Raw genomic sequence first — 12,832 nt, 5'->3', positions numbered from 1 at the left:
ATTTTCTGTGTATTTTGGCACAGAAAGTGTTTCAATATTTCTGTTTTTCTGTTGTTTAATTATTGCTATGATCAACTTAAGACATCTGAATAATTTGTTAATTATACTGACAAACTTGAGGGATGATTGAGAAATTGTGAATTAAAAAGTTTGCAGAGCAACATTAATTGAAGGGTCAGAGTTTGTCTAATTGTTTCAGATACTAGCAGCCATATGAAGAGCTAACATCTACAGTGGATGCAGCAGTTAATGAGAAGTGCATTTATTTTAAATATAACAAGGTTAAATACTTTTGGGAAAATATCACCATTATTAAAACTGTAAAAATATTAGGTGCTATAATAATATGTAACTAAGATTAATAACCCTATTTTAAAAGCAGGGAATTAAGTTCTTTTACAAATATTCCTCATTTGAAACCACAGTCATTTGGAAAATGCACATGATGTAAGTTTCTTCAATTAACATAGAACTTAGGGATATCAATGCAAATAAGAAAATGTCAGATTCAACCCCACTGTGTTTTCAAAGTTTAACAGATAACAATGGATAAAGGCTGAGATTCAAAAATGTTTGTGACTAGATAGACTGCTACAGTCCTGGGCATTAATCAGATGTATACATTTGATTTTATGTTACTTATTTTTCACTTATCCAATTAGGCTATTTCCACAGCCTCGTTGAGAAAGTAACAATTATTTTCTCATGGTATTGTTTCTAATAAATAAAACATTGAAGGCTGAAGAAATACATTTGGGTTTAGTAATTTATTCAATATTTACAAGCATACTTATTCCTTCACTTACTTTAGTTTTCTAGCAGTAAGTGTTATAATTCCATGATTTATAACACCTACTTACCTTTTTATTAAAAAATGGCAAATGAACTAAATTTATGTATGGAATCTACACATGCCAAACACTTGGACTCTGTTCATGCAATGACCACCTCATGCAGCATTAGTTAGACTCTGCCAAGTGACACTGATGGGAACTATCCCAGACTGACAATGTGTCATCATACTTTCCTAGAGACTTTTCATTAGACGAAGGACGGGTGTTGACATCGCAGCTGTGTGGGACCGGTTCTTCAGTAAGTACTTTCTACTTGACTCTGTGTTCATAGCATAAACTTTGAAAGTGAATAGTCATAGACAGCCTGAGGGAAAGACTCAATCGAAACGAAGGGGACTAAGGAGTTGCTCGTAGTAAGATTACAACAGATGTTTGTTGTAAATTAAAGGATCTTTGTGTGATATGGCAGTTTTAGGTCTACTCACAGTTCTAGAATGTTAGAAAGTTTCCCAATTTTTGAGTGGATGAATTTAGCCATGTAATAAAATCACATAATCAAAACAGTGATCCAAGGTGAGGGGTATAGCACACATCATTAAAATATCACATGTTATAATGATCAGTTTTAGTACTAGCATCACGCTTCCCTCTCCTGCACACCGCGCTCACATTGTATGCTTTCACCACTTCAGTTTATGTGTAGAAGCCACAGGGGACAAGCTAACATTTAGCCACAGCTGCAGAACTGCCTGGCTAACGGGTCTAGCCTTCACACCATGCTGCCCAGTTACTCATTCTGCAGTTATCAATATCACTTGTCAGACCAAGGCAAGTCATCACTGGAAGCCTCTCTTGCTCCTTGGAATCATTTGATTCCAATGGTGGATTATTGGAAATCATTCCTGAAGCTTAGGGGAAATAATAAAAATTAATTGCATCCTTCATCATGGATTCATGTACAGCCAACCTATCAGCTTTATAGAACCAAGAAGAGCATCACTATATCCTTGTGTAATTTCCAGAACACATTTATGGTATAGAGCTTAATTTTGTACAGAAGTGAACTGCTATGTCTTACCATTTAGTACATGTTAGGCACTATGAATCACATGTTTAATATGCTACATTTAAAAATCTTTTAATAATCTATAGAGATAAGCAATTTTTATTCTATTTATCAAAGATGACAAATAGCTTTTAGCTAAGGGAAAAACTAGGGTATCTTTTAAGAAATAATTATTGAGCTCTTATTATTTTCAAAGTCTTCATGGTGTGAAAGTAAACTTGGCAAAATAACTAGGCTAGATATTTACTTGCTTTCTGTCTCATTGTTTCACAGAAGCGAAATGAAATGAAAATGTCACTGAAGTGTGCTGGAATTCAGCACAAGTATTTGTCTTTTTCTCTTACTATTAACTCCTTGTTATCATTCTTGGTGTAGAAAGTAATGCCCATAAAATCCGTACCGAATGAAGCCTGGAGGAATCAGTAGTCGATTGCTCACTAGCATTCAGAAGAAGACCCATGTTTAACCCCAAGCACTCTGAAATAAAAATAATGAACAAAATATTAAATAAAATCTTAAAAAGAAAAAGGAATAGTTATCAAATAAACGAATGAACAGACTTCTTTTCTTTTGGGCTATGAGCTTGAGGTCTAGAAGGCATTTCATCTGCCTAGCCCTGAACTGCAAGCCCAACCTAAAAAGAGGGGCTAATCATTTATTATGTAACTCCACCAATTGACTTTTATAAAAGATTAGATTTATTTAACATTCCTTCACCTTCTCCTCAAACTTGTCAAAATCTTTTATTTTGTATGAGGAAACTACAGAGGAGCAATTCTCCAGGGCAGATAGTGGGCGACGTTGGCTGAAATCATGGAGCTTTTGTACTCAGGACGACTTCTGTAATAAAACATTCGTCAGGGTAATGACAGGCTAAGATGTTTCTGAATCAAAAAATAAAATTGTAAAAACAAACAGGGCCAAACAATTCAGCCGATGTTTTACGATGTGAAAACAGCCCCCGTGAAATCCCCAGATGCTCATACCCTGAGCGGGCTTCAGTTGAACAGCCCACCGTTTGCTGATGGGCTCTCCGGTGCAAACCCATTCTCTAGACTCAGCGTCTCCTGGAGTATATATGAGACAATTCTACACAGCGAGTATAAATTAAGAATAACTTCAGACTGATGTGAATGAATTATCCCCTTTTCCAGAATATTTTTACATGAAAACAAAACAAAAAGTAAAAGAGATTTCTAGGTATGAAATTATCATTAAGCACATCGAAAAATTGCAAGTTATTAGGCTAAAATACTTGTTCTGAATATTTGAACGTATTGACATAAAATTATGAATGAATGAATTTATATAAACATTTCACTGCCATTTAAGGGACTTGTGGTTTCTTCTACCATAGACTGACATTTAGTATGGCGAAAACTTCAGATGGAGACATGAATCCTAGGGGTAAAAGCTTCTACTAAGAGAACATTTCTCTGGAGAACAGGACGGGGAAGGCTGTGTCTGCTTGGCAGATGGAGTTGCCCCTGAAATTGCTCCTGAGACATGTTTAAAATTATATGACCCTATTCTTTGAAAACGCCCATCGCTTTTCATTATATATTTCAAGATTTTATAGTAATGACTAATGGGTTGTGATTTCTTAGAAAAGAAGTTGTATGCTTCCTGTGCAGAGTATGCATTAAGGAGTAGGCAGGTTTCAGTAATTGAATCAATGAGCTCTCACAGTATTTTCCATTGATATTTTAGTAATTTTGTATCTTTTAAGCATATGATAACTAACAATGCGTCATATCCCTACGTTTCTGGTTAAAGGAGCTGGAGAAGGGATAGCCAGAGCATGAAGCAGCTGTGGATACCCCATAAGGGATGGGATGACACTTACTGCAGAACTGGGAAATCTAACCTCTCCACCGGTGCCAGTGCCTGAATGTCCACAACTCTGAGCAGGGACACTCTCTCATGGAAAGATAGGTTAAAGGTAAGCTCGCATATAACCTGAGTCATATGATTTGGAGACATTTCATGACACCCAAATATTTCAGTCTAACTGTTTCCTATTGTCATTAAGATATTTTTTATAATTTCTAGATTTATATCATTAATCAACAGCCTAGGTGATAGAGAGAGCCATGTTTAATTTTCTTGGAAAGAGGTGATATCTTCAGCTCATCTTACAGCTTGCTGCTTTACCTTCCTTCACCTGAGATCAATGGATCAATAAGAAGACTTGGAGATGTTTTTTGGGTTTCTTTTAAAATGCACTCTGCACAGAGAATGAGAATCAGTGTATAGGTACTTTCTCCTGTTCCAGGAACAACCATCTACTTATCCCAGAGAGATCAGCAATGACAGATGAGAAAGAGTCCATACAATTCCAACCTGGTGAGCCCATGAGTCTCCTTTCCTTTCTGTGTACTATGTAGTCCTATCTTCAGTCCTAAATGAGATGATGAAGCATCTCCTAGAAAATTTAATTCTCCATTCTGAACAATTCCCCAGCATTACCAAATGATTACAGACTAGCCTATTTGAAATAGCATTTGCAATTCATAAGCTACTGGCCATTATCAGAAATAGTCAGAACAGGATGTGAACAATAGATTTTCCTGAACACCTGGCTAAGAAACAGTTCTAAGAGGCTCTTTGGGCATTGTGGAACTCCTGTGGTATTCAACAGGACACTACATTGAATGGGGATAGGCCAGAGAGTGGACCGTGTGCTGTGAATGGAAACTTGGGCATTGGCATCCTGTAGGCTTTGTGTTGTCACAGCTGCTGATGGTATAAGATTTTGAACCAAATGTTACTTTTTTTTTTTTTTTTTTTTTTAGTAAAAGTACAAATTGAACTTATTAATTGAATTAATTAATAAAATGCTGGTATTTCATGATGCACCTCTTTATTGGTGGCTCCAGTCTGTCTTTTAGTAGATGCTCATCTAGTGGCCGTTACTTGCTTTGGAAATATCATTGTACCTCAGTTTGCTTCCAGACACCCATTTCTATTGCTTCTGATTTATCCTTTTCTCCTTTCCAAAGTTTAGGAGTGTGTGTTGCACTTTACCACATGAGCAGTGTCTCAGTGTGATTTACAGAGGGCTTAAGATAAAACTGCAGTTCTCAAACTTCATGACTGGAAACTCCCTTGAGCTTTAATTTAAGGTCTGTGCTTCCTGAAATCTCATTGACATAAAACATCCAATATTTCAGTTCTAAGTGGGCTTCTTTTTGAGGGGATTTTTAATAGGCATGTAAGGCTGCCTGTATTAAAAGAACTCTTTTATACAAATAGCAGTGCATAAATTTCTTTTTTTCTTTTCAAAAGGAAAGATAACCTTTTTGATGAGAATGTATGGACATGAGACAATTGTTAGCCCAACAAAAAAGTGTACAGACTACATTTAACAGATAGTGTCTGTTGCTCTGCTATGCAACAGTAAGCACAACATAAATAAATAACTTCATGCCTTTACAGTCGGTCAGGAATTTTCCAGGAGTTTATTGGGGTGAATTCAACATTAGGAAAGCTTTTGTGGTTGGACTAGCAATAGTAGACGTTGATGAGTTTTGCTGGCAGAGAACTAGCATAGTTGTTGAAAGGTTTGTAAATAGTGTCTGGTACCTAAACAATGCACACATGGACTTTATTTATGATGGTTTTTAATAACCCTGAACTTAGGATCAGCTGTTGGTAGTGCAGAAAGCAGCAGTGGACCACCCAGAGTGAGCTGAAAATAAGTAAAATACTACAAATATATGGTACATGTATGTGCATATGTGGTGAATATTGGCAGTATTTTTAAGTGTTGTATGCATATTATTGGGGTTTAATTGTACCCTTTTTAAGGCTAATGTTACATATTTGTCTAGGAACAGCTCTTCTGTTGGTTATTTTGGTATTTTTTTATAGAAAGTATTTAAATCACTGCATTTTTCTTTTTTAAGGAATTTTCTATTCATTTTACATAACCAACCCCATTTTTCTTATAGAATAAAATAAAATAAATTTGGTGGAAAATATTGTTAAGAAAGTGTAATGTCAATTCCTACATTTTTGCCAAACTTCAGTAAATTTAATGTTGGATAAACTCAGAAAAAATATACTTTCATCATCCTAAATTGAAATTGAGAATGGAGGATTATCTGGAATGTATGCTGTCCCATTGCCTTTAACTGCTTCTTTTAAGAAAGGAAATTACAAGCTATGGAAAACTATTCCTGAGGTTGAGTTGTTCATATTCTTTGAGTCCAAATTCAGCAAAATGTCAAGAAACACTACTTTAATAGCTGAAGAAAGAAAATATCTTCTAAGTGAAATTCTAGCTTGAATCTAACCTATATCAATGCTGGATAACTATATTGAAATACAGATGATTTTTTATTGAGTTTTGTTACAATTGTCATAAATTTGTATGGATTCCTCCTCCTCATTAAATAAGTTAACATTCTGAGTATTATTATTCCAAAGATGCATGTCAATCCTCTTAGGTCTCAGGCAGGTAAAAGCCTGGGTAGAGACACTGATTCTTGATCAATGGACCATCAAAAACACTGTAAGAATGATCTATATCTATAGCCCTCACATGGGATTAGATGTAAGATTAGGTAAATGAGACAGGAAAGTACTGCAGTTCAGACATTTATGTGCACACAAATCACACAGGTACCTAGCTATATTAGTTCCCATTCAGTTCCCAATAGGATGGATACTATTACAAGTATGAACTCCCAGATTGTGCCAATGTTGGTGGTCCACACTCTCATCAATGGTTTTTTACATTCCTGCACTTAGTGGACACTTGACAGAGTTGTAGCACAGAAAACTTGAATTTTCAGTAGGGTACAAATAGGAATGAGACAGGAAATCAAGAACTGGCATTGGTAATAAAACTTTTACATATCTGTACCTTTTATGCTTTTCCTTCATTTGAAGATCAGTGCATCTTCTTATCTTGCTTATTGTCATAACATTTAGTAAATTCTGTTGATTATTCTCTTACTTTTTATGTTGAGGATTACAATATTCAATTTCTGAGCATCATGAGAAATACCTTATGTCATCATGTGGCTGATGACTGAGATAGGAGTGCACAGTGAGCTGGACTGTAGATTCTTTTCACATCATTTCATCACAGGGCACTACCAGAAAGCACCAAGAAACACATATAGATAATGAGAAAGCAGACCTTAGCCTTAAAAGAGCTGACATTTATTTTTCTGTGCTGCCTACCATGAATGTGTACACTGTCTATTAAATTTTTACTTTAAAATGTTCTGCTTAGTTATGGATAGTGTGAAGTATTTGTGTATTGTCCCTGATCCATCCAGATTTTCTAAATTACATGATAGCCTTTCCTGTGGATCTGCCCTCTTAAAGTTCTTGGGAAAGGAATGATTGTACTTCAAAGTCTGTATCATTGTTTCATCTCTTTAGGCTGCTTTTTATCAATGTCCAAGATAGTTAAAGCTGCAAGATGATAATACTTCAAACAAAAGGCAATTATTTCAAAAGCATTACCAAATAATTGAAGCCAATCAGTGTTCACACTTTCGTATCTTGTGTTCTTTACTTACAGACCTCGAAGTCCATCAGTTTTCACTGAGACTTTCATATTAGTGAGCATCTGGAGTGTGTCATAGCTGCATCTGATTTTTGCCTCCCACAACACATGTGGTTTGTTTCTGGTGTTTATCCCTGGAGTGGCAGGGTTTGGATGTGCCAAGTCTCTTTTCATCTTTAAAGGGAATGTTTTTGCATAAATTATTATCTTTCTGGGTGTGAATTATGATGCTTCTCCTTTCATATGACGTTTAGAAATTATGAATAAATGCCTGTTTTTCTAGCTTATTTTTCTATGAAGGCATTGTATATCTTGTTAAAAAGTATATAGTTTTTCTATGCTAGATAGAGTTTTTAGTTTTGATCTTCTTTTGCAAGTTCTTCATCAACATTTTGCAATGCTCAGATATATGAACCATATTTTTAAAAATGAAACTTTTGTAATTTATTACACTATATTTTTCACCCATCTAAACTATTTTTAATGTATACAAGCCATAAATATATATTACTCAATAAAGTCACACAAATGTTCCTTTTTTTATTTTGAAAATACAAACTTAGAAAAGTACATAAGAAATGGATAGACAGTTACCGAGCCTCAAACAAAAAAACTAATTTACTTAAAAGAAACAGAGACAGGGTCCTGGCATGCCTAAGAAAGAGGTATGCAAATGAGCATTATGGAGAGCAGGGGAGGTGAGTGTGAGTCTAGGGCCATCTCCTTGGGAAGGCAGTGGGGAATCACAGGTTCAGGAAACTGAGATAAGCTGCCCTTGTAGAGAGTGTGCTGTTCATATCCCACAGCAGTTTTCTTGGGAATAAGAAGGAACATCATTTCCCAGAACAGAAAAGCAGAGAAGCAAATGGAGACCATTGCCAGTAGCCTGTGTTCTCCATCAGTGCTCAACAGTGTCCTTGTCAGGAAGAAAAGTGAACAGAGACTGTGTAATCAGTTGGTACTTCACGGCAGTGATTATCCATCTCCATTTCATGGAAGAGATTTTTATCAGTTTTCTCTTCAGACAGAGAGCTGAGAAATTGATGGAAGAATGGGGAAGGAAAGAGAAAATCACCCAAAGAAATCAGCAAGTGAAGGAGCTCGAACTCAAACTATGTCACTGGCCTCCAAAATCCTTTACTACCTACTTCCTGGCTACTTTGTACTTGATCTCTTCCCTTCCAACAGGAAGGAAGGTCTTCCCATCTTGCTAAGTTAATCCAGAGTCCATTTCCTCTTTCATCTTCTAAGACTGTTTGATATTACTTTTCTCTTTTTCCATACAGTATGTTCCCTAAAATTATATTAAATACCCTCTTATCTTCCAAGGAACAAAGATAATTATAAACCATACCAGGCCAGGGATTTATTTCTGTAGCTCTTTACTTGTAAGAATAAACTGGTTAACTACTATCTAACTCATTTTATTTACTGATAAAAATGGGAGTTGTAGCTTAATGATTGGCTGAAGTAATAAAACTAATATACTTGATAATGAAATCAATATGTTGTGTGTTTTAAATTGCAGTTGCTATTCTTACCACAATAACTACAAAGATGCTGCGTCTCCTCTTTGACAAAATGTGTTAAACATTTGGCCTCTTTCTTTGCAGCAAGTTGACTCTCAGAGAACAGTTTTTTACTGAGCTCTGACTTTTGTGCTCCAGACTTCTGACACTCCTACAGGAAACGAAAGTGGTTCGAGCCTTCACTGCTCACTGGCAGCTGAGTCCTGACTGTCTGCATGGACTTGAGTTGGTCTTGTTTAGATCTAGACAATACAACTTTCTTGGTTGGGGAGACTGTGTCTGAGGGACCCAGACACACAGAGTGCCATACCGAGGAGGAAGAGGAAAAGTCTGATGAGAAAAGAAGAGAGCGGCTTAGCAACATAAAGCTCTTACAGCAATGTGTCCTCCCTGTGACCTAGAATTTTTCCAGTTTCTACCAGTCTGATGTTTTCAAAAGTGTTAAAATTCTTGCTTCCCATTCCTCCCAGGTACACTCTTCCAGTCTTGCACCCCTTTAAAACCCACCAAATCCAATTTGTGTTGCCCATATACTCATCAGAGCACAGTCAGACACTCAGTGGCCAGCTCCGCGAGGCCTTCCACAGCCCCCCCCCCCCCCCCCAGCAGAAGCCATCAACTGTGAAGAGCTACACTTCTGCACCTCTTCAATAGCTCCTGTCTGGACTGTTTCTTTTTGGGGGGAGACGCTGACATAGAAGCCCTCAAAGTGTCTCATTCTCATTTATGAGTCTTCAGTCATTGATACCCCTGCAAAAGAAACTTCCCTGCTCATAGCAGCAGGTGGCCATCTGGATCACGGACACCAGCATGGTTTCCAGCTGCAGCATGAGGTAGGTCTGGTGCAGCACAGATCTATCAAATATTCTCTTTTAATTCGGTCAAAGGACAATAAAACTTGCTGAGTTTTAAATTAAGGGTAGTCCACATATAGTTTTTCTCCTTAAAGAGAGATTGCGTGAGTACACACCATGTTTGTCCTTCTGATTCTGGGTTGCCTTCCTCAGGATGATACTTGCTAAGCAAAGGATAACAAGACTACAACCCATGGCTCTAGAGAAGCTAGTTAACAGGGAGGACTCTAAGAGAGACACATGAATTGCTCTGGGAAGGGGAAATAGATGAGATCTCCATGAGTAAACTGGGGGTGAGGGCAGCAATAGAAGAATGGAAACATGGGGCAACAGGATGGTCGAGCTGGAACAGGGATAGAGTGGGAGAGCAATGAAAGAGATACTATGATAGAGGGAAACATCATGGGGATAGGGAGAAACCTGGTGTTAGGGAAGCTCCCAGGAATCCACAGGGATGACCACAGCTTAGACTTCTGGAGAAGGTGCCTGAACTGGCCTACCCCAGTAATCAGATTAGTGAATACCCTAACTGTCATCACAGAGCCTTCATCCAGTGTCTGATGGAAGCAGATGTAGAGATCCACAGCCAAGCACCAGGCCAAACTCCAGAAGACGAGTCAAAGAGAGGAAAGAGGGATCTTATGAGCAAGGGGCATCAAGATCATGATGGGGAAACCTACAGAGATAACCAAACCAAGCTAGTGGGGACTCATGAACTTTAGACCAACAGCTGTGGAGCCTCCATGGGACTGGACTAAGCCCTCTGCAGTTGTGTAGCTTGATCTGCTTAAGGGGCCCCCTGACAGTAGGATAGGAATCCATCCCTGGTACATGAACTGGCTTTTTGAAGCCCATTACCTATGGTGGGACACCTTACACAGCCTTGATGCAGTGGGGAAGAGCTTAGACCTGCCTCTACTGAATGTACCAGGCTTGATGACTCCTCATGAGAGACCTTACCTTGTTGGAGGACGGAATGGGAGTTGGTTTGGGGGGGTAGGTTGGGGAGGAAAGAGGAGGGAAGAGAGGGGAATCTGTGGTTGTTATGTAAAAATGAATAAAAAATTTCTTAGTAAATAAAAGACAAGAAAAAAATACCAAAAAGGTAAAAAAAAAGATTGATAAACATTTTCTACTTTGTAGAAGAAACTTCAAAGAATATTATAAAGACATGTACAATGTAGTAGAGTGATGTCATAGTATTATATTATCAAGCAGTAACCTTAGCAAAGTACATGTCAGTGCTTCTGAGTGTTTAATTATGTTGAGATTTCTCAATAGTGTACCATTCAATTGTAATAGTACGTAATATGTTACAGAGAGTGCTGCTCTAAGCTTTGGTGAGTACTATCAATCACTCAGATAACTTTATAACTCATGTATAGATGGTTCTTCTGGAGCTTATGATACTTCTCAATAATACATGTAGACCTGATATGACATACTTTTTTTTAAGTAGTGTTTACTGATGAAGAAGAGCCTAGGAGGAAAAAATATAAAAAGTCACCATCTATATTTATATGTAATACAAATATATATTATTTTTACATATATTATAATTCTAAATTTTAAATTATGGAGCTAAAGGAGAAAACTTAATAATGACATATTTCAATGCCAAATGAGTAAACAACAATTTTGATGGAAATATAATATTTTTGGTATCTATACACTTATGCTTTGGAGTGAAATCTTTAATAAATTGAAATGTTCAATATACTCATTAACAGTATATTTCTTTATATAAGTATCAGGTATCTTTTGTCATATTCTATATAGTATGTAACAAATGATAATTTCACTTACTTAAAACAAATTCAATTAAAGAACTTGAATGAATGTCACTAGGGTTAAAGTAATTTAAAGAAGATAATGACTAGTGAGTCTGTACCTAGCAGATGGTAAGAATTCAAATAAAATACATTGGTTAGTCACTGTCCAAGCTTCATGGGAATTCGTAGAAGGATGTACAGAGACTTGAGGCTAAACTGATGTGTTCACATTTAGCAGTAGCTTGAACCACTGCATGGAAAATAGAAAAGAATTTGATGATAATAAAAATATCACTCTCTTGAAATGTTGGAAAAGCACCCACCCTGGAAATAAAAATTCATTAAAAAATAGCAGCTAAAGTAGAAAAATTGTTTGGATTTCATACACAGTTTGTCTTTAAAAGTTTAAACTTCTAGATTTAGCTATTAACAAGATAAATAGAACATTAAGAAATGGGCTACACAAGTGACCGGGATTTAAAATGTTTTTACTGGTGTCTAATGCTCCAATGAGGTTTACAAAGAGAAGAGAGTCTGAGTTAAAACTTCAAAATTACTCATGTTGTGATGGCTTAAACACATTTATGAGGATTTTTGCTTAGGTTCTACATAAATAAGCATTGTATCTGCTCAGGCTATGTTCAGATTAAAAGAAATAAAACACATTTTTTGCTATATGAGAATAAAAGTGACAGTTTATTATAATGGTGTATGGTTGACAGACACAAGATGAACCTTAGACTCATAGTTTACTTTCCTTTCTACTTTTTATATTTTTTAATATATATATTATCTTTGCCTTTGACCATTTGTGCTTGCTTGAAACACAGTGTTTCTTGGTTATGAATTACTCTGAGAGACCTTGAACAAACACAGATTTCATGTTGGAAAGATGTTTTTATAGTAGCCACACTGCTAATGAGTAAGGCTAAGATGGTTGTCAAAGCCACATTTCCCAACCTTGCAGGTAGGTGGACAGAACAGAAACTGTCATTTGAACTGAGCTAGTGCACAGAGGGATAATCTAAAGAAGTGGGCATCTTTCTTCCCCTCTTCTGTGAAAATCAGAATCCAGCCGAAGCATGGTGATTAAACTACAGGAAAAAAAAAAAAAAAAGGTGGAGTATTTTGAATCGCTGGAAATACAGGTGTTGTCAGTATTAAGAAAAAAGCTAAGACATGGGATTTGGGTGAAGCAGACAGAAAAGAGCCCAAGAGAATGCACAGGAAACAGAGACTTGCTTGCTAGATTTTGTTTTATCATTATACTATATTTTATTTTACAATTATCCT

The sequence above is a fragment of the Onychomys torridus genome, chromosome 3 (genome assembly GCF_903995425.1).
Source record: "Onychomys torridus chromosome 3, mOncTor1.1, whole genome shotgun sequence".
NCBI classification, from domain to species: domain Eukaryota; kingdom Metazoa; phylum Chordata; class Mammalia; order Rodentia; family Cricetidae; genus Onychomys; species Onychomys torridus.
Note: the sequence above shows the minus strand (reverse complement) of the source record.